This window comes from Nannobrachium achirus (genome assembly GCF_963921795.1).
Source record: "Nannobrachium achirus genome assembly, chromosome: 4".
NCBI lineage: Eukaryota > Metazoa > Chordata > Actinopteri > Myctophiformes > Myctophidae > Nannobrachium > Nannobrachium achirus.
Genome location: NC_137813.1, coordinates 20,617,893 through 20,639,250, shown reverse-complemented (window position 1 = coordinate 20,639,250; position 21,358 = coordinate 20,617,893). Strand labels below are relative to the sequence as shown.

Below are 21,358 nucleotides of genomic sequence, written 5' to 3'. Positions count from 1 at the left end.
GTATTTGCTGCTTATCCGGTACCATTTAAACCCTCTATAATTTGGTAAAACGTACTTGATACAGTCTTTTTTCACTCTCTACCAAATCTCTTTGCCAAAAAATAGCCGATCTACAAGCTTACAACACGGCCCGTTGCGAGGCGTTGTGAGCTTGTAGATCGGCAACTTTTTTGGCAAATGTTCCGCCCCAGGATAATGGATGTTGGGGATATTTTGATTATCGCGATAATATCGTAAATCGCAATTTCTTTGGTCACATCGTGACATCGTCCCATCCCTAGATGACATTAAAAGTCCTGGTGCTGTGGAGCAAAACCCCAGTGAAACCTCAGAGCCTCTCCACGCTTCCCACCCATCTCCAGCTGGGGTCGGGCTCATCTCGCTGTGTAGCAGTAGGAGCTTAGACATGTTGTTAGCACATGAGATGAGATGAGACGCTGACCGCTACAAAGTGATTCTGACATCCACTGCTCTGTGCTTTGCATGCTCTGGGAGAGATGCAAAGAGAGAGAGGGGAGGGGAGGATTATCCCCTCTCACGGAGCAAATGGGAAAGGAGAAAGACAAGATATTAAGAATAGAAGGACAGGACAGATATTAGCTTTATTTAAAAGTATTTTATATAGTAAGTAATAGTATATTATTTATAGACCTTTAGTAGACAGTGGGGATGTTGAAGAAAAGCGTCAAAGAAAAGAATATTCCAAATGAACACGAAATGTCATCAAAAATACTGACTCGGTGGAAACAAACAAACAAAACAAAGCAAACGAATGAACACGTAAAAAGCTGATGGCGTTCTTCCATGTCCTTAAAGCGCGTTTAGCGGAGAACGGGAGAGAATAGATGACTTGCGTCTATTTTGAGCCCTGGGTTCTGTTTTTGGAAGCTAAATATTTACTGTGTGGGGCCTGATACGCCAGAGAACGAGTGACCATGACTGGTTGACCGGTAGGGTCAGCACACATAACCCCTCCGTCACCCCACCCCAGAGCCCAACATAGCTTCTGCATGCACACTGGCCCGACGTCCACTCAACCCCAGCATGTGTTCGTCACACACGCACGCACGCACGGCACGCACACACAGGCCTTTGCTGTGATTAAACCGGCTGACCTCAGTGACCTGACAAGAGTGCAACGCGTTCCCACAGACAAATAAACATACTCATGTGCAGCAGACGGCAGCGAAGGTCCGAAAACGGGCCGGCGAGCCAAACCTTAACACTGAGACGACGGGCTATTTTCAGATATAAACAGTGTACTGTGTATGTGTGAGAGAGAGAGAGAGAGAAAGACAGAGACGGAATGTGTATTTGTTTTTGAATGCTACCTTCCATTGCTTATGATTGTGTTTACTCGCGCGTGTTTCTGTTTGTGTGTATATATGTGCCTGAGGGTGAGTCAGACAGACAGACAGACAGACAGACAGACAGACAGACAGTGTACATGAAGTGACGTGTGCTGTCTCTCTCTCAGAGGATACATTAAACCAACCTGGTTGTGTAACACCTTTGCTAATAGTATCCCTGTGCTGTAGCCTACAGCTGTACTGGCTACACTCTTGAGTCTGGCTGACTCACAGCGGAGGTATTGTTTGTGACTGGAGGTTGTAAAGTATGACTGACAAACAATGCGTATAAAAGATACTGGGCATGTCCCGTATAATGCACACACACACTTCTGCACGCGTATGCGTACTGCTTGTACAGTATGTGTGGTTTAGAGGGACAAAGAGAGCGAGAGAGAGAGAGAAGGGGGTGGGGTTGTAGCATGTTTGTCTTGGCTAATTAGCTTGAAAACAGTTTTACGAGCAAGCGTAATGAAATCAGAAAATACAAAAAATGAAAAAAAAGAAGCCTGTGATCAGTCTTAAGATATGTGGGCTGCTCTGGCCGTCTCTTGCCAATAAAACGCTGTTTCAAGTGGCTTCTTTGTTATTCGCTTTCTCCCAGACCAAATCATATTTATGATCCCAGAACCAGGCTCAACAATAACAAACATTCAATTGCAGCTAATGGCTTAATTAGGCATGGGAACACATGCATGCACGTTCATGCAAAGGGTACGCACGGCACGCGCGTACAGCCGCACACACACATGAAAACGTTTGTCAGGTTAATACAGTAATATTATAATGCTGTTATATATATATTGCGTAATTCTTTGTGTGTCTTCAGGTCCTGCAGAACTCCGGAGATATTGCGGTGGAATGCTTGAATTATTTTCTTAAAAACAGACACAAAAAACATCCCACAGCTCAAACACAAACACACGAGCCTCTCTCAGCACCTGAGGCATCTAGTGTTGACACGCACATTCACAGGTGTTGTTGACTGCTGCCAATGTTTGTGTCACAGGAATAGTTGGTGGCATGGCACACACACAAACTAAAAACAAAAAAAACTATTGAGTCACCATCATCCCTCTCTTTAAAGTTGTACCATGTAACTTTTTTTATAAAACAAATCTTAAAATTGTCCTAACTGTTAAATCGCTAAAGTTTTAGAACACCCACTCCGTTATTTTCAGCTTCTGAAGCCTTCTCTTTATATGTTTTCTATGATCCTGGCCGTGGACCGGATTTCGCGCCAAAATGACGTAATCTGCATCATCTGTATACGTTGTGTATACGTTGCCCAATCACATCGCCGATCATGCACACATGGTACACTACCGGCCAATCACAGCGCATCTTGAAGTGGGGTCGCCATATTTGTAGTCGCCTGTGTGTCTCTTTACTCAAAAGGTAATCTCGCCTACCAGGCAGGGTGAAGTAGTCCGTTTCTCCGGAATGCCTGAATGCACAGGAACCAGGGACCCCTCTAAAGATAGCTCTCGGCGTTGTGGAGGCAGACGCGGGGGTGTGAAGGTACGAAAAATGGGCGAAAGACGCGAACGCGACCGCGGTTTGCTATAGGGCTACTGACCACTAGTTGAGCATCTTACACAGTATAGCTTTAAACCTATCCCAAAATGACACTACCAAAAAGGGCTCACGTGGACAGCTGGCGAGGTGTTGATATACATCTCATAGGCCCTTGGTGAAAAGCTGACCAGTTTGCAAACTGTGAACCAGGAAAGGAAATGTGCTTTTCAACCTCAAATGAATCCAAGACAATCAGCAAAAGCCTCTGCACCTACTCTGTCTCCATACCACAAACTTTTATGCAAATGTCTGTGGTCTAACAGATCTCTGCTCTTTCAGGATCACATTCCAGTCTTTATCAACACACCTTGCTTAAGGGGAGCCTGGTGGCTCAGCCACTTACAGTAGTCCACTGACCACACGCTCCTTTTGAGTCACAGGGGACCCCGAGTTAGAATCCGACTCCCGTCATGTCTCACGTCTGCCATCTCCCCGAGCTGTGTTTCTCTTCTCTCTGCATGCCATCTAAGTAAATCGAATCAGTCTAACAAACTAAAGCCCCCCGAAAAATGTCTAAAGATTATCTTGAAGAAAAGCCACTTTACTTGAAGGGATAGTTCACCCAAAGAATTTCTATCAATGACTCACCCCACGGAGACTTGAACTCATGGATATTAGTTTTGTAGCATTCCTAAGCCAATAATTTGATCACCAGCAGTGGTTCCCTATGGAGACACAAAGTGTCTCCTCAAATTATTGGCATAGGCAAAATACAGATCTATAAGCTCACAACACATTGCAACGTGGCTGCTTGAGAGCTTGCAGATCAGCCATTTTAACCACATGATAACATCATATGATGGTTAATTTCAAATGTGACGCGCTATAATTTCCCCCTGATGAACCGTGACACCCTCTCCTCACCACAGACGGTCGTGTACAGTGCACTCGCTGGCAGTTTGAGCTTGGCGAAACGACTAAGTAAATCTTGCATATCCTGCCTTCAAACTTAATATAAACATACAAGAGCACACATAGGGGTTCAACAAGCGTTGAATTGTCTCATGCCATGCTTGAGTCAGCCTCACACACACACACACACACACACACACACACACACAAAGGCGAGCGAGCTGACAGAGGGGAGAGTGGTTTGCCCGCATTCTTCCACTCCCGCACTGTCGACGTCTTGTTCTGCCACATGGCCCGCCAGAACTCAGCACGTCCCGCACAACGCCAGAATACAGCTTTTTTAAAACAACACTTCCTGTTTAACTAGAACAGTGTGGGCAACTGGGCAAGTGTGTGTGTGTCGGTGTCGGTGTCCTTATCGGTGTGGCCGTGGGCCTAGATACTGTAGATCAGCTGTGAGTCCCCAAGGGGGGGTCCCCAGATGATTAACTTAATGTGCAACTTTGTTTTCTCACTCAACAGTAAACAAACTAACATACAGTTTAAGTGTATAGAGGGTATCTGCACATTTCTAAAGTGACAATTTAAGGACTTTTTAATACCTCTAAAACGACAAATTAAACATTGGCTAAATGGTCAAATATTAGAGGCAGTTGCGAGGCGTTGTGAGCATGTAGATCAGCTATTTTCACAATAAAACTGTGTTATACAAAATGTAATGGCTCAACTCTTAAGGCTCGTCAGGGTGGGTGATTATTTTGGGGGTCGCGGCCTGAAAAGGTTGAGAACCACTGCTGTAGATAAGAACTGTCCATTCTGGATGATCGGTCAATCAGAAAGTGACTGTTAACTTCGGTCTGGGCTAACGATGACCTTTTGTTGTCTTTCCTTTGTTTCTCCAGACAAAGAAGCAACCAGACCTGTACCACGGAAAGTGTGTGTGGGAGTGGAGGCGTGACAGCTTGTTTTTTCCCCCCACTGGGTGAGTAAATTACAGCACTTTAAATGACTTTAATTATGTTGATTTAATCAGAAATCTGCAGGGTTGCGTCTCGACAGGGAGGATACCATGGCGTGGGGGGTCCTCATCACTTCATCAAGAAACTAAACGGAATTGCAAACTAATATAATTTAGATTACATGTGGAACAAGGCACTGTGTTGTATTTGTGACACGCGCTGTAACAGCCAAAACGGTCCTTTGAATGATCGCATTCAGAAACCCAAACCACACGCACTTGGCGGGTCCGTATTGTGTTAACCACAGCACACTGCCTCTTCAATAGGCTCCTTTCACACAACTGTAGGTCTCTTAATAAGATGTTGACTGGGGGAACAGCAAGCGTAGTGCCTCGTGCACACGCACAGTCGCACACATGCACGCATGCATGGGGGCAAGGAGAGGCTATGAGTTAGAACGGAAATTTGCTTCTGATTAGTGAAGCTATAGAGTACAGTACACAGCAAAATCCTGAGTGCCAAGTTAACTATGGAAGTGTCAAAATTAACCTATTAGGGTACATTTTTACACTGTTAGTTTACTCTCACTCTTTTGCTGAAATTAAAAACAGCGATGGGATTGTGCAGTGCACGCTTGTGCGTATGTGTGTGTAATCTGTGTATGTACTTGGGATGGTCCAGAGCAGGGGTCTTAGTTGAGAGAGAGATCCCCGACAACCTTTTCATAGAGTCCATATAGTTTCATCGTTTGACAGCACAATCATCATTGTATTTTGGATTCATGTCAATTCGTGTTTTCAGATATTTAACTACTTGAGCCGTCATTACCTAATAAACTTGACCTTTCACTCTGTACTTAGTCTGCTCTTTTTCCCTACACCAAACCTCTTTGCCGAAAATAGACGATCTACAAGCTCACAACGCCTCGCAGCGCGAGGCGTTGTGAGCTTGTAGATCGGCTATTTTCGGCAAAGTTTGCAGACAATGGATGCCTAGGGTTCAAGTGGTTAATATAAAAAAGGAGAAAAATCACAAAGATTTGGAGGACCCCCTGTAGTAACTCTGAGGACCCCCTAGGGGCCCCGGACCTCCTGTTCCAAACCCATGGTCCAGAGAGCAAATTGGTCAGTCACTAGCAATAGCAAAAGTTACGAATGACTACGGCCCTATCAATCCTAGATGACCACCAGAGGCGACGCGAAGCGATGAAATAGAACGGTCTCTCTCACTCTCTCTCTGGAACTCCATTCGACCTTATGGACTCCAGCTGGTAATCTCACGCTAACTGTCTCATTCCTGTATTGTCATATTAGTCAGTCAGTGGGCTGTGTGACAGCGACTGGATAGACAAACACAGACCAACAGGCCAAAACCATATCCCCAGGCCCCTGGACGCCCCCAGGGTGCATGCTGACACACTTACTTGTTACAGTCAAATCCCTAGTGTAACTTCCAAGTCTCTGACGTGACAAAAAGGACCCTCGCGGAGACATCACAGCCATTTTACATGGGCGCTCATGGCTGGATGGCTAAGGCGCGTAGCACATACAGTATAGGCTCCGATGCAGCCTGACAGCGAGTCCCGGGTTCGATTCCCGAGGCCCGACGGACCCTTGCTCCATGTTTCCTCTCGGTCTCCACTGTACTATCGAAACAAAAGCAGAAAAGCCAAAAAAAAAGATATATTTTAGATACAGTAACAGCGGCCCACTCCTCCTAAATAGATAAATGTAGATGGGTTGCAGTGGGGCTGGGTTTTGGCCTTATACAGCGGGCAAGCACGCACACACATTCCACACGCGAAGGAATTTACGCCTGCTCTTTGTGCTTGCAATACATTATTCCTGAGGTCGGTTTGAAAGCTTTAATGTCAGCACAGACATTTCGGTGTTTCTCCTTTAATCCTGGAGTTTAGACATCAAAGCGCACACCCACACACACTGCCCCATTGAAATACAACACACACCGACATCCTGCGCGTGTTTGTTTTACCTGCGCTTTTTCTTGAGCGGCTATACATCTAACTGCCACACATATCCCTAGCTTTGAAAACACACAAATGTACACAAATGCGTGCCCACACCTGCGTGCGCGTATACACACACACGCCCCTCAAGTCCTGTCAGGTGGTTGGTTGGCTAAATGCCTAATACGTTGCTTTACCCCTGTGTTTCTCGTTACTGAGATAATAAAGACACAGTCTTCTCCATACTGTAGGTGATAACAACAAATGTGCCAGCATTGCACAAGTCTCTGTGTATGAGTCTGTGTATGAGTGAGTGTGTGTGGTGTGTGCGCGCATGTGTGTTTGTGTGTAGCCGAGCGTTCGTTACTAATGTTAATATTTCTAAGTAAACACAGTAAGGCAAACAAGGATGTTCCATGACGCATGCAACACACTCAGCTAAATTGACCCTTACAAGTATGTAACTATGACGGTATACAAATGAAACCAAATGGACCCTTACGGGTCCATTTGGTTTCATTTGTATACTGTCAGAGTTAAGGGGAAGACCTTGACATTTTAGAGTTTGAGAACTACGGATTTAGACAGAAATGCAGGTTTAAATTGAATTCTGCAATCAATCTCTGTATTAACAATTCAACATGATTTTTTTTATAAGGCTCTCCCTCATTGTATCACGATACATACGATATCTCTGAAAAGGCATATCGTGAAGACATTGTATCGTCTCAACGATATTTATCACCATATCGCCAACCCCTAACCTCGGTTGACGTTCACTATGAACGACTATGGACAGTGTAACTGTCTGATAGAGCACCATGTGGTCTCCATCCCTAACTTGCACACACATGCACAGAACCGGCGGTTCCCCAAAACCGCACCAAGGGGCCCCTTCTCACTTCTATCCGGATGGGTGGGCAAGAGGAGGCTCAGAGGGAAAGGCCCCAGATCAATTCAGTGGCCTCTTTAAAGTGGAGAGCCCTGTAAGACACATGGACGGAGGAGTGTGTGTGTGTGTGTGTGTGTGTGTGTGTGTGTGTGTGTGTGTGTGTGTGTGTGTGTGTGTGTGTGTGTGTGTTTTCACCAAAAGGATGTGCATGCCTTGTGATTACACATAAACTGATACAGGCATACCGTCTGTGTCAGTTTATGCCAAAGCAAAAATAGCCACTAAGTTGCTCTCCCGAGGGTTGGGTGTATGTGAGTGTGAGTGTGCGTACACCATACAGGCAATAGCACAGCTGCGTCCCGAGGCAGATACTGTATATATATTTTGTAACTTATTGTTTTGGACATTTTATGCCTTTATTTGAGAATGAGAGAGACAGCAAATGTAAACGGTCTGGCCAGCAGGGAATCGAACCAGGGACTCAGTGCTCATGTAGCATGGCCCTTAACCACTGGGCTATAGGGTCGCCTCCCCCCCCCACTCCCCCAGACAGATTCTGTTCCATCTGAGGAGCAGATGAAACCATTTTGTGCTGACACATGTAGTAAACCATGGGATATTTTACATTGCATAGGTTATGGTTGACTTCTAAGAGACAAGGAAGTTGTATAAACCGTATAATGGCATTGAGGACATTTAACGCATTGTGTACGTTCTGGGTACAAAAGGAAAGGACAGCGGAGAAAAGGCTACTGTTGCTTATCCGTCTGTTTCTGTCATCCTCTGACTAGTGAAGTCTTTATTGCGTAAGGGAAGAGTTTTTTGGTGGCACACCTGCTGCCGTTTGGGCTGACTACTGCATCTTTAACCAATTTCAAGCTGGCATCCCGAGTTTCATCATAACATGACGAAGATATCTGCTGCCATTTAGCTGCCTCACCCCACTGCTATTTTAAACACACACCTTATGCAATGTATATACAGTATCATGTACATTATGTAGTGCATATTGTCACTGTCAGGCAGAAACCTTGTGTCTCCAAGTTTCAAATTTGTACATTTCTTTGAAAAGTAAAGCCCTGCTTCATCATACAAGGCCGTCGCACAAAAGTAGTGAAAACAGCAGATCTACAAGCACACAACGCCTCGCGTTGCGAGGCGTTGTGTGCTTGTAGATACGGTTTTGGACATAGAAGGTTTCCACCCGACAGCGACGATATATTTCACCCATATTGCTACTGTATATGACCAGTATTTCTTTTTCCTTCTTTCTGTCTCTTTCCACCTTTCTTGAAACTGCAATGCCTTGTGCAACAAAGAATTTCTTTCATTTTCTTTTACACCTGCAAACCTGTGATGTGACAATGAAGTTGAGTTGAGTTGAAAGTATGAAACAGGGATTAAGTGGATGATGCATGGCTGCTGATAGATGTCTTCCACTGACTCGTACTGTACAACAACGCTGTAGGTCTCAACTGGCTTAGTTGGAACCGAGTGTGGAACAGGTGCATAGTAGGTTACGGCGATAATACAAAACAACAACCACTTTGATTTATCACCTTGCTTGCGAGATGATGCGTTGGCAAACATGACGTTTTATAGAGTGTTTGTAGGATGTCGACACTTCACGGGAGGAAATTGCATTGTTGTCATAGAATCCATTCAGTTTTACACACTAGATCCAAGTACTAACTTGCCTGAAAGCAAAGGGTAATATTGTAACTACACTGATGTTGGAACATGAGACCAAATGACAACTGCAATACATCATAAAGATGTTGTGAACGCATCTTTAGGGATATACAAGCAAAGTCCAACATGTTTCTAACTACGATTCAGGTAGGATGAATAAATTGAATGACTATTAAAACCACTTGAACAGTATATATTTCAGAAACTAGGGTCCTCCAGGGGTCTTAACTTGGCCCCAACGTTTTTATTCCCGCGTCACCAAATCTCTACTGAAATAGCTGTTGCGAGCTTGTAGATTGGCTATTTCCGCCAAACGTTCAGCCATTTCCGCATGCCCAGAACAGGGATGCTAGGGTTCATATGGTTAACTGCTTGTCACGTCGAGGTGGCAAACAGGGGCATGGAGGCCAGGCATGTCAGGGCTGGGGGCGGGCAAGCTCCCTGCCAGTCAGTCAGCCAGCCGACCTGCCAAGCCCTGGCAAGGGACCAACCCAGTCATTGGCTTGACAATGCATTCCTTTGTGACACGTACGCTAATCAGCGCCACAGATCTCCACCACTAAGAGATGTCATGTTTATCTTGTGTGTGACTTGCACATGCTGGAGTTTTTTAGCGTAGCGTTTATAGGAGTTGGCCCTGGGGGCAGGCTGACTTGAGAAAAAAAGAAAATCACAAACGGCAACTCTTATGAAAGAAAGACGCCTGAAAAACAGGTATGAATGAACGCAGGGCCTCGTGGTGCAAGGAGAACGAGGAAAAACATATCTGTTTACTTACAGACTTTTGTAAACGACGCCATCTCCACCGCACTCACAGTGCCACGGAGAATGCAATACTCAAAATCAATAAATCAGCCGACTAATTGCGGAATGTCTGTCGCCGTCCAAACTAATCTAGCACAGTGCTCGAGAGCCGCGGGTGGATACAGTCCAAGTCAACAACAACCAATTAAGTTGTCAATCGCCAGGCGTCGAGCCAAGACACAAACAATGCGCCCCCACCACCCATCCTCATTCTGTCTTCCCCTGCAGCGCCATAGCGATCATCCTTCACATTCTTCACTGTCACAGACCTCCTTTTAGAGAGGATGCTTTTCAAAGAAGAAAAGGGCACGCTTAAGCTTACACAAATCCTTTCATTGTTCCAAGAATAGGTGGACGTTTCCCCCGGTCTTTTTAACATGGAAACCTTTTTGACATCTTCTCTGTCTGTGGTCTGGTCACTAATAATAGGTGGCAACCTCCGCAGGCAGATGGATGAGGAACGGAGGAGAGAAAAGAGGATGGATCAGTGGAGAGATGCAGCTGGTCATGAGAAGGCATAGTGAGCTTCAGAAGCCTTGACCCATGTTAAATTCACACGTTTTACATGGGACAGTATTATCATAATACTATACGCTGTTTACATGGAATGAGTCATAAGACACCCCGAGTCTCTTTTAGCGGTACAACCGCTAATCGCTTAATTATTTTAAAAGATCAGTCGCGAAACTGTCTCAGTATGGGTCCCTGTTGAAGACCCTTGCTATAGCCTATACCAGGGCTTTTATAGATGATAAATACAAAACGTTTTTGGACATACAAGGTTTCCGCCCGACAATGACGATATGCTATAAATATAAGATGCTGGGAGTGAAAATTATAATGTAGGGGTGCCTCGGATTAAAAGAATAATGCCCTGAGACACAAAAGTTTGGGAACCCCTGGCCTATACTGTAGCTAGGCTCTTACTAGTTACAAGGGCCTGAAGATTTGATGTTACAGACACACACACACACACACACACCTAGGGCATATTACAGGGCTGTTATGGCAGGCAGGTGAGAGAGGCATGGCTTCATCAAATTCCTGCCATACTCTCCCCGGCCGCATGAACAGACCTGAGAGGGAAGGAGCAAAGGGGGGAGGTGTAGAGGACGGGGCGGAGAGGGAGAGATTGACGATTGGCCCGTGACAGTCATTTCAGAAATATGTGCGTGATGTGCCGTAATGTGCAAGAATGTTACACATTACGGTACACATCGCTGCACGGCCTGACTCCTTGGCTTGGGTTGTGCCGAGGCGCTTGTGGGTTTTGTTTGTTGCACGTGCGAGCGTGACACCAACGCCATGAATCTAATGTGTAGCGGAATTTTGTCTCGGGCTACGCCGGGGGGTCCTCGACCGAGACAAGGAGACATTTAGATGGGGGAACTACAGTATGTGCTCAAGGAATATCGAGGCAAGCCAGACCCACAGGCAGATACAAAGATAGTCATACGCAGGCAGATTAATTTTGTTTGTCTTCAATGAGTGCGTGTGACAGTATTTGCTCAGTCAATGTGCTCGCCTGTATGCATACTGACTCGTATGCTCGCTCCGTTTTTTGTTGACTTAAACCTTGAACTCCGACATTGCCACTGTTGAAAAACGAAGGGCAAAGGTACAAAAACAGAATGGCAATTATTTGTGTCTCAATCTGTAGTGTTAGCACACAGAGTCTGGTCATCCCTGTGTGTGTGAAAGGGCAGGGGAGAAAAATGTTCAGTTTGGCCTCGCCTTGATGTTTGAGAGTATCATGTTCGGCGCTGACTTGGACACGGGAAAAACATGGTTCGGTCCAATAAGAAACACATGAGACAGGCATATCAGGTGGAGAGCAGCAACAGGGGTGTCGCACCAAATTCTGGGCCCTGGGTAGTGGGTACAAGTATTCACTGCGGGAATTTTCAAAGATTAGCAGATACAGGGTTAGGGGTCGCAGCGCGGCGCTGTGAGCTTGTATATCTGCTATTTTTTAATAGCTAAAGTATAACATAATTCCAGGCCCCTCCACCTTGGGCCCTAGTAACTCGACAGAGCTCATGACTAGCTGGCTTGGCATTCTCAGCGGTGTTGGAGGGGGGAGAGGCGGGGTGTTGGGAGTGTGCACATCACACCTGGCCCGTGGCTCTTTGACAGAACTGGTCCATCCTGCTGTCTTTCCAACCACCAAGTGCACATTTTGAACAAACACTGCAAGCACGCACACATTGTGGCACATACCTGCAGAGCACTATAATGAACACTCCATCAGCAAACAAGACCTCACAGCAAGTGAAGTTCTCTTTTTTTTTTGAGTGTTGCAGATTGCATTTTGGCAAGCCGAACACGCTCTGTCTGTCGACCTTGCAGATTCACGTCATTCAGAATGATCTCACCGGTTGTTTGTTGATCCCTCTGCCCTCATATCTGGTCTCTCTCTCCCGCTCTGTCCTTCAAGCTGTAAACAGCAGCTGCAGACTTGGGACTCCCTACTGGTCTGAGGGCCCAGCTAGCTGGACAATGGGGGCCGGTAGGAAGTTCTGGCCAACAGTGCCTGGCTGGAAGCTGGTCTCCTGCTCACCAACTCACAGAGGAGGGGGGCAGGGGCACAGGGAGGAGGGTAATCTTCTATGCCACTAGGGGGCTGAGACTGATGCCAGGCAGGTCAAAGATGGAACCACCAACAACAACCATATGGGTCCCAGACAGCCTGAACAACTAGCTAGGCATGGTACTGGGACAGCTGGGGGATACCGCTAATTGAGGCGTATCTGTTAATATGTAACTCATCATTGCAAGGCTTGGGTTACATGGAGACAGACATAGACATTGTAGGATCAAACATCATGATTGAGAAACAGATAAATGTCTGTGGGAGTCAGTCAATAGGGTGTTGAAACACATTGTGTTAGCATCCTTTGAGTCTGTGTGTGTCTGTGTGCGTGCGCACTCATTGCGAGATGCCTGTAGCGTAGGTCTGAGGCACATAGCTGTAGCGTCGTGTCTGGGCGACAGGGAAGGTGTGTGACAAAGCCAGGCATTGTGCCTCTGGTTCTGGCCCACAGAGACAGGGCTGTGACCGAGACCTGCAAGAGGTCGACCTGTCCCTAAAGGTCACAGGGATCAGGGTCCGAGCGGTGACAGACAATCTGTCAATGTCAGGGTCAAGACAAGGACCGACTGTGTGTGTGTGTGCGCGCGAGTCTGTGTGTCCATGTGCACCTGTTTGTCTGTCCTCTAGTGTGCATCTCCACATGTGCATGTTCCGAGCAAAAGAAATCAATTTGAGCGTCACAAATCGGTTCCATCGGTTAAAAGAATTATAAAATAAAGAGGAAATGGTCCACATTTCCTTTTGGGCCACATGGTGCCTGAACCTCCATGCTTTAAAGCTCAGAGGAGGCATACAGCTGAGAGGCTGCAGCAGCAGACATCTGCTGCTTGGGGCCGCCCTGCCGCCCACCTCCTCCTCCCGCCTCCGTCCCCCGCCCCCCCCGCCCCCCCTCCCTAAAACAGCCATCTCCCTGGGGCAGGAGGAGGAGTGTGCGGGCAGGGGCGCCGGTGCTCCCGCGCACGCAGGTCGCGTCACTCAAACCGAGACACACTCCGACGGGTTTTGGGTTTCACAGTCAGTGCCCCGGAGGAGTGGAGAAAGCACCTGTTGTTGTGTGGGTGGCTATAAGAGGACAAGCAGGGCTCAGGTGTGTGTGTGTGCCCGTGAAACCAAAGCTGGGCGTGTTCCAGTGTGTTATCTGTGTTGTCTGGGACCAGACTTACGACAGAGGAGGACACAGAACATTGAGCAGCGGTGGAAGCACTTATCTGGGCCTGACCTCTCACCCCTTGAGCCTCCTTCTACGCCTCATTGGTCGAACTGAACTTTTGTTCCTCCCTTTGTTTGTTTGATTGATTGATGCTATCTGATCAGATGGAGTTGTGTGACAGGGATGATGCAGGGGAGCGATCGGGTGACATTATGGCTCGTCTGTTGTTCTAGAATGATAACACACAGCGTTTAGCAAGAAATGTGACTTACCCACTTAAACCCCACATACTTTGTCAACCGGAGTCCCTCGGGGGTCTGTCTAATACTACTGTATGCCACCTCCTTTTTCTTCCCTCTACGCCAGGGGTCTTCAACGTTTGCAGGCCAAGGAGGACCCCTTAGTTGAGAGAGAGATGAAGCAGGGACCCCCCACTAGCTTTTCATAGATTCCATATAGTTTCATCGTTTGACAGCACGATCATCAGTGCATTTTGGAATCATGTCAATTTGTGTCTTCGGATATTTAACCACTTGAACCGTCAATACTTAAACGTGACCTTTCACTCTGTACTTAGTCTGCTCTTTTTCCCCTCTACACCAAAGCTCTTTGCCGAAAATAGCCGATCTACAAGCTCACAACGCCTCGCAGCGCGAGGCGTTGTGAGATTGTAGATCTGCTATTTTTGGCTAAAGTTCTCAGAATATGGACACTTAAAAAAACCTTTCTATCACTCAAAGATTTGGAGGACCCCCTGTAGTAACTCTGAGGACCCCCTGGGGGTCCCCGGACCTCCTGTTGAAGACCCATGCTCTACGCCAAAAGTTTGTAGATCGCTATAGCGTTCAATGGAACGCTCGGGGGTTCATGTGGTTACAACAGGTGGCTGTATGACTGAGATCACTAAATCACACACAGTGAACTGAACCCTGTTATCCCTCCTGCAGTGCGGTTCGCCCCACATTCACCCCATAACTGTACATTAAGCTCTTTCATGTCGCTGATGGCTGTAGCCACTAATGGCACCGCCATCGCACTGTCCTTGTGGCCTTGCAGGCCTGAACAAAGCCATAAATCCTGAGACAAAGGGGGCCATGTTTTTTTTTCCTTTCCTTCTTTGCTCCGATGCTAAGCAGCTTTGCCGCTCATTTAAGTCGAGGACATGAGAAGCAAAAGAGACAGGACAAAAAATAGTGAGAGAGAGAGAAAGAGAGACAGAGAGAGAGAAGGGGAGATGAAGATAGGAAAGGCAGGATGTAGCCCTACAGTATACAGGAACTGTCTGTTGGTTAAAGTGGTCATTTGTATTAATTAAAGCAACAAGCATTTGACATCAATCAGTGCAGGCAGAACTGAACCATTATGTGTGTGGTTGGATGGAGGGACCCTTTCTTGTGGTCAAGCAAACCTTATTAAAGCGCTATGACCCCTCCCCACCCTACCACTTTAAAGCACAGCCATGGTATTTGTGGCTTCCAGATGAGTATTAGCACTGACGTACATGACAGTGCTTACGGGGTCCCGTTTTGGGTCATTTCTGTACACACTCAGGGTTAAATGAACGCTGAGGATTTTACTGTGTAGTACAGGGACTGTCTCGGGATCAATTCCATGGAAAACACACTCTATTCCATATTAAGATCTGGGGTATTTTGCCCCATATTTAACCACTTAAGCCCCATTTTTTACTTTGTTGTACAACAGCGTTGCACGAAACGCTGAGTTTGTAGATGAAGCTGAAAGTGGTCAACAAACACAAAGCAAACTAAAGCACAAACTCTCTTTAAGTTTAATTGTCTTTCTTTCTGCCTTGCCAATTGTTCCCAAACACTTGTCCCCCTTCAACCCATGTCCTGAACGCTTCAACCCATGTCCCGAATGCATATATTTCACAGGTCGTCCAACAGGTACGGCCGACAACAGAGCACAATACTGGGGGGTGCTTTTGCCACATACCTAAAAACCAAATACTCAACTGCATAACGCACGTACCGAAACATTGAGGTTAGCATAGCTGACATTGTTAAACGCTTAAGTTGTGTGACATTGTTTCCGCTGTCTGCACAAGCGGGTTTGGGAGAAGCTCTTCTCTCCTCTCTTTTGTCTGTCCCACTCATTTAAAAAAACTCTCGTCCTGCGCGGTTCTTTCTTGTAGGCCTTGCCGCGCAGGAGGGCCAGCGTTTATGGGACCTCTCTGTCATCTTGAGGGATGACCCCGCTGGATTGTGGGTAACAGCACCCAGCTGTGGCCCAGGATGGCGCTGACAGCAGGGAGCGTGGGGCGTGTTTGTGTTGTGTATGCCATTAGGTGGTGGGGTGCTGTTTCTTCTCATAGGGACAGGGATAGAGACGGGGAGGGTTAAACTATGGCATTCCTACACAGTCAAAATCCTCAGTGTGAATTTATCCATTTCAACTGGAACGCAGAGGATGTACGGATGTAACCAAATGCCATTGAGGATTTTACTGTGTAAATCAGGGCTACAGAGTGCAGACAGGTATCATTCATTACCTGCTGTAGCACCTACTGTACATGACAGACTGATCTAGGCTGATGCTTTGCTGTGTGCATTGGACCAGCCTACCCACGGTGCGGTATAGATCATACACTAATGCACATACCACAAGCATTGTTCCCTTAGAAGATAACGTGGGGAAGGAGAGAGAGAGAGAGAGAGAGAGAGAGAGAGAGAGAGAGAGAGAGAGAAGGGGGGCCCTCTTTAATGGGAGTATGCACTCTTGTCGTGTGTGCAGCCTTATCCCCTTACCAAGACTTTGGCAGGGTGCCTCCATCCACCCACTCCCCCCTCCCCACCCCTTACAGTATCCAGCCTGTCCTGCTGGATTATACAAGTGCTCTATGACCACCCCCCCCCCCCCCCCCCCCCCCTCACTCCCTCAACCCGCCTCCTCTGCCATCCCATCCCATGCACCCTCAGTGTCCCTTCCGCTGGGGAGATAAGGGCTCTTGACGTCGGGCCTGTGGGGCTTTAATTGACGAGACCCACTTCACCCTCCCCGAAGCCTGCAGGCCTCATCCACCTCGCCGACCCCTCCACTCCTGCTGACAGAACCTTTCTCTTCGCCTCCACTGTTCCCTGGCCTGCGCTAGTGTTTTCTTTTCCTCCTGGTCTTGAAAAGACCAGAAAAAAGGGGGACAGGGGAGAGGGCGAGTGAGAGACAAAAGATTAGATTTTTTTTTCTGTCTTTGACTTCTTCACAGCTTCTCGACTCTTTATTTTTCTTTTCCAGGGGGCTGACCACGTGTTTTTCTTTCACGGTGTTGCGTAAAGACGTTCCCATGCTTTTTGTGTGTGTGTGTGTGTGTGTGTGTGTGTGTGTGTGTGTGTGTGTGTGTGTGTGTGTGTGTGTGTCGGCTTCGCCTCGCAAAGCTCCCCTGGCTATTGCTAACGTACTCCTCAGCCAACGCGCTCTTTAAAAGCGCCTCACTTCATCTTTAGGCCCCAAGTAGGAAGAAAACAGAGACGTCAAAAAACTGTTTTTGTTACAATGATGAATCCTGGAACCAAAAAAGGTTCTCACCTGCGTACAGTATTGCTGCTCATTCACTTATCCACTCTGAAAGTCCTGGAAAACATTCTGCTAATCTCTAAAAGCTAGGCCGGCGAGACCTAGCCCGGCTTATACGAGAAGCTCCCCCTTCTTTCCGAGCTCAGCTGCTGCCTGTCTCAGGAATGTCTCCACACAAGCGCACAGGAGAGAGGAAAGGAAATTACAACTCAAGAAAAAGGCAGGGGGAAGAGAAGGGTAGGGGAGGGAGAGGCTCAACGGCTGCATTCCTCCCTGTGCGGGATGACAGGCCTGTCCGTCTGCTAACACTCTTCTCCCTCTCTTCTCTCTGGGTCCTCCGCTCCGCTCCGAAACACTTGAGTTAATGCCACACAGTCAGGAGTCACTCAGCACCAGGGGGATGCCGACTGAACCTGTACCGCGCTGATGCCACGATGGGCCCTTATCTGGGCGCCGATAAGAGGCTGCACAAGACACTCGCTGCCCGCACGGAGCAAAAGCAAATTGGGAGAATCGTGGCTATGAAGGTCTTATCTGCGATCCGCTGGTGTGCAGAGAACCCCCTCCACCCTCCCCCCCGCCAACCTCAGGGTTATCAGATTTGCCTGGCCTGATTTGGAAATGAGGCACGGTCAAATAAACACTCCGGCCCGGGGGAGCTATACGCAAGAAATGCCACGCTGGACTTCTAGGGTGAAAAATATTCCTCCGCTTTATCTGCATGGCTCACTTCTCTTTCATGTGCTCCTCTCCCTTTCCCCCCCCCAATCCATGCCTCCATCTTTTTTACGACACATTGCTGCATTGATGTTGTGTATTCTGGCTCTGGTCCCTCCTTAGCTGTCTCCGGTTCAGATATTACCCAAGTCACTCCGGAAGAGGTGGGATTGGGCTTTTTGGACAACTTCAGACACATACTATATATCTCTTTCTCACATGTATGCACATAGTAAAGTGCAGGCAGTAAATTCACATAACAGTTCATACTTACACGGCTCTCACTCCTTCTCGTTTCACACCTCACTCATGCACACATGGTTGCTTGCATACAAACACACACACAGTCTCACACACACACAGTCTCTCACACACACACACACACACACACACGCACACAAATTCCTGGCTAGTCTGTGATGATATGAAAACCTGAGACACCCAAGAATGCCTGCGTACAATCCAGCTGTTGCCTGGTTCTTCCTTTCTCCTTCATCCCCCTGTTTATCTTTCCAAATCCCTTTGTTTTCCCTCATTGTGTATACACATGCAGCTTCCATCCTCTCTCTCTGTCTCTCTCTCCTATCTGCCTCTCCATCATTTCCAACTCCTGTAACGCAAACGCTCGCTTCCTGCACGTCTCCCCCCCTCTCTTTCCAATCACTGCATTTCAAGGGTTTTCGACCCTGCAGTGAACTTGTGGATACAGTTTTGGTTGTAATCAGTCGGAACTTCTACGATTTGATTTCCACAGTTGGAACTCGTATAAATACAAAGTACCAAGAAAGTTGATAGCGGTTAATCTGATTTATTACTCTCCACCTAAATCCATTACGACATTCTCTCTATGTAATTACCAGTCAGTTTCAGTGAATTCCCCCCAGGGCACTGCATATAAACTGTGGGATAACTGCGGCCCCTCAGCTCTGGTGCCCACTCAGCTGGCGCTGATGGCGAGTTACGGTACCACCTCCAGATGTTATCAGCTTTGTTACCAGACCAGGTTTTCCATAAACAATTGCAATGGTTGGCAAATGTTAGGAGGCATTTTATTCCCTGTTAGCAGGTGCTGGCCGTTGGACATGAGCCACATAAGCCCTATTTTATATTTTGCCATAAGATGGTGTCGCATGGCAGTAACAGCCGCATGACAATAGCCATTTATCATCCCTAGTTGAAAGTGGTTAACTAGGTGCTTTGTTTCAGCTACACTTCTGGATTTAAATGGGGTCGTTTTTTATAGCTTTCTGCGCCGGGTTCTGGAAAAAATGTGTATAATAACAAGGATAACAGCAATGCCTTGGTGGCAGGGTCCAAGCCTTTGCTACGGTCCCTTCTGGTTTGTGCCCTGCGGGAGGGAGAAGAGGAGATCAATGAGTGTTTTCCATGGGGGTTGCGATTTCAAGGAAAGAAAAGTATGCTGAATGAAAAGGAAAATAAATGCCACAGCCGCGGCGTGATGAGATGATACCTCCTCCCCTCCGCACCCCCCGAAAGCCTTGATCTCCTCTCCAAGGCCTGACATTCGAGGCAGTGTTTTTCTCTAAAGAAAATGTTTCATTAAACAGAGAGAGCGAAACCGAGAGCGGGAGAAAGAATTCAAGGGAAGAAAATATTATTTAAGATGGCAGTGGCTCTGTTGCTGTTGTAATATCGACTTGGCACCGGTTGGTGAGGTTTCCAACATGCGGAGCAGCCACTAAACCTGTTCTCGGCGAGGAGGCATGGGTGCCCATAAGTAAATAAGGCGAAACCGAGGCGAAACCACAATTGATGCAAGTTTCTGTTCAGTTTCCTTTGGCATACAAAGATCATTGTCAGAGCTGTTGCTTCATCGCCACAACTGAAATCTACCGACATGCAGTATTGTACAAATACAAAGATCAATTATAATCGACCAAGTAAATCTGTGAGAAGGAATTCATTCCTAAACAACAGAACACAACCCACAATTAAAAAAAAAGTAATTTAAGAAAGACAGCTTAGCAACTTGCTATCTATTAATTGCCCTGTACAGTAGCAGCAACTAATGCACATTGGATTTTATGTAGTGTAAGTCTATCTCTGTGCAGACAAAGAAGTCTGGCTTCAAAGAGGACAGACCTCAGAAGTGGAGGATGAGGACAGACCTCAGAAGTGGCACAGATGAATGGAGGATTACAGCTACTGTATGTTGGCCCATGGAGGCTTATACAGTTCATAGCTCAGGGTTGAGCTAGCACAATGACTATCTACCCTTTTCATGTCGAGGACCCCCAGTTTGATATTCATTAGGCCACGCACTCCCATTTCATATCATTTAGTATCTCTGGGGCCGCCATTATTTAACACGGAGGGTATACAAACGGAAACAAATGAGAGGTGTACACTCTTAGAGTTACGGACCCGTAAGAGTCCATGGGCCAGACAAAACAGTGCATGCATGCTATCAGAAAAAAAGAGAAAAATTACAAGGATGCAACTTTCAGGAAAACAAAAAGTACAAGAAAACAAGGGAAGAGAATTACATGTCACAAGCTTTGTCTGGAACATTTCTGGAGTAATAGGTTTGAACCCGAGGACAAGGAGAACACAACGTTCTGCATGTGAACTATTATATGTGTAAATCTGAAAAACAGTGACAAGGCTTTATATTACTCATACAGGTGGTTCTCTAGTCTAGACAGCAACAAAGTACTAACAAGACCCCCCCCCCCCCCCCACCCTCCCAAAAAAAATAAAAAGAAGAAAAGAAAAGAAAACAGAAAACAAGGTTTCATGCTGCCTCCAGTCCCAACCAAAAAAGGCATGACACCGCCAGGGAATGGAGTTTATCAAAATGTCTTGTGCATCAATATCTCAGGTTTAAGAAAACAGCAGAAAAAAGGCACCGTCTACTATCTTCCGGCGCTGAGTTAATAAAATATTGTGTTTGCATGTTTCATCTTAATGTGAACTTCAGAACACACGCACACGCACACACGCACACACACACACACACACACACACACACACACACACACACACACACACACACACACACACACACACACACACACACACACACACACACAGTTTCTCAGCCTCAGGAGAGGGAGGTAGACTCAAACAGAGTGACAGACAGAAAGAAAGAGGCCGACACAGCGAGTGGGGGTGAGAAAGGAGTAAAAGGAAGACAAATGGCCAACAGATAGAGATGTTCCCTTCTCCTCTCCCAAGGCAGCCTCACTCCACAGAATGATAAACTGTCTAGCTGACTCTCCTCAGCGTCTAGTTCCTCCTTTATCTCCCTCCAT

The 21,358-nt window shown here is 46.8% G+C and overlaps 2 protein-coding genes across 2 annotated transcripts in view; one reads left to right on the top strand and one right to left on the bottom strand.

The window, feature by feature from the left end:
• The window catches only part of coro7 (coronin 7), a 249,810-nt gene that overhangs the window by 101,866 nt on the left and 126,586 nt on the right, over positions 1-21,358 (bottom strand). The gene's annotated exons all lie outside the window — the stretch shown is intronic.
• vasnb (vasorin b) overlaps positions 1-21,358 on the top strand; it is a 34,858-nt gene that overhangs the window by 6,980 nt on the left and 6,520 nt on the right. The window contains exon 2 of the mRNA XM_080724913.1: positions 4,682-4,761. The gene's annotated coding sequence lies outside the window, so the exon portion shown is untranslated. The remainder of the gene's footprint in view (positions 1-4,681; positions 4,762-21,358) is intronic.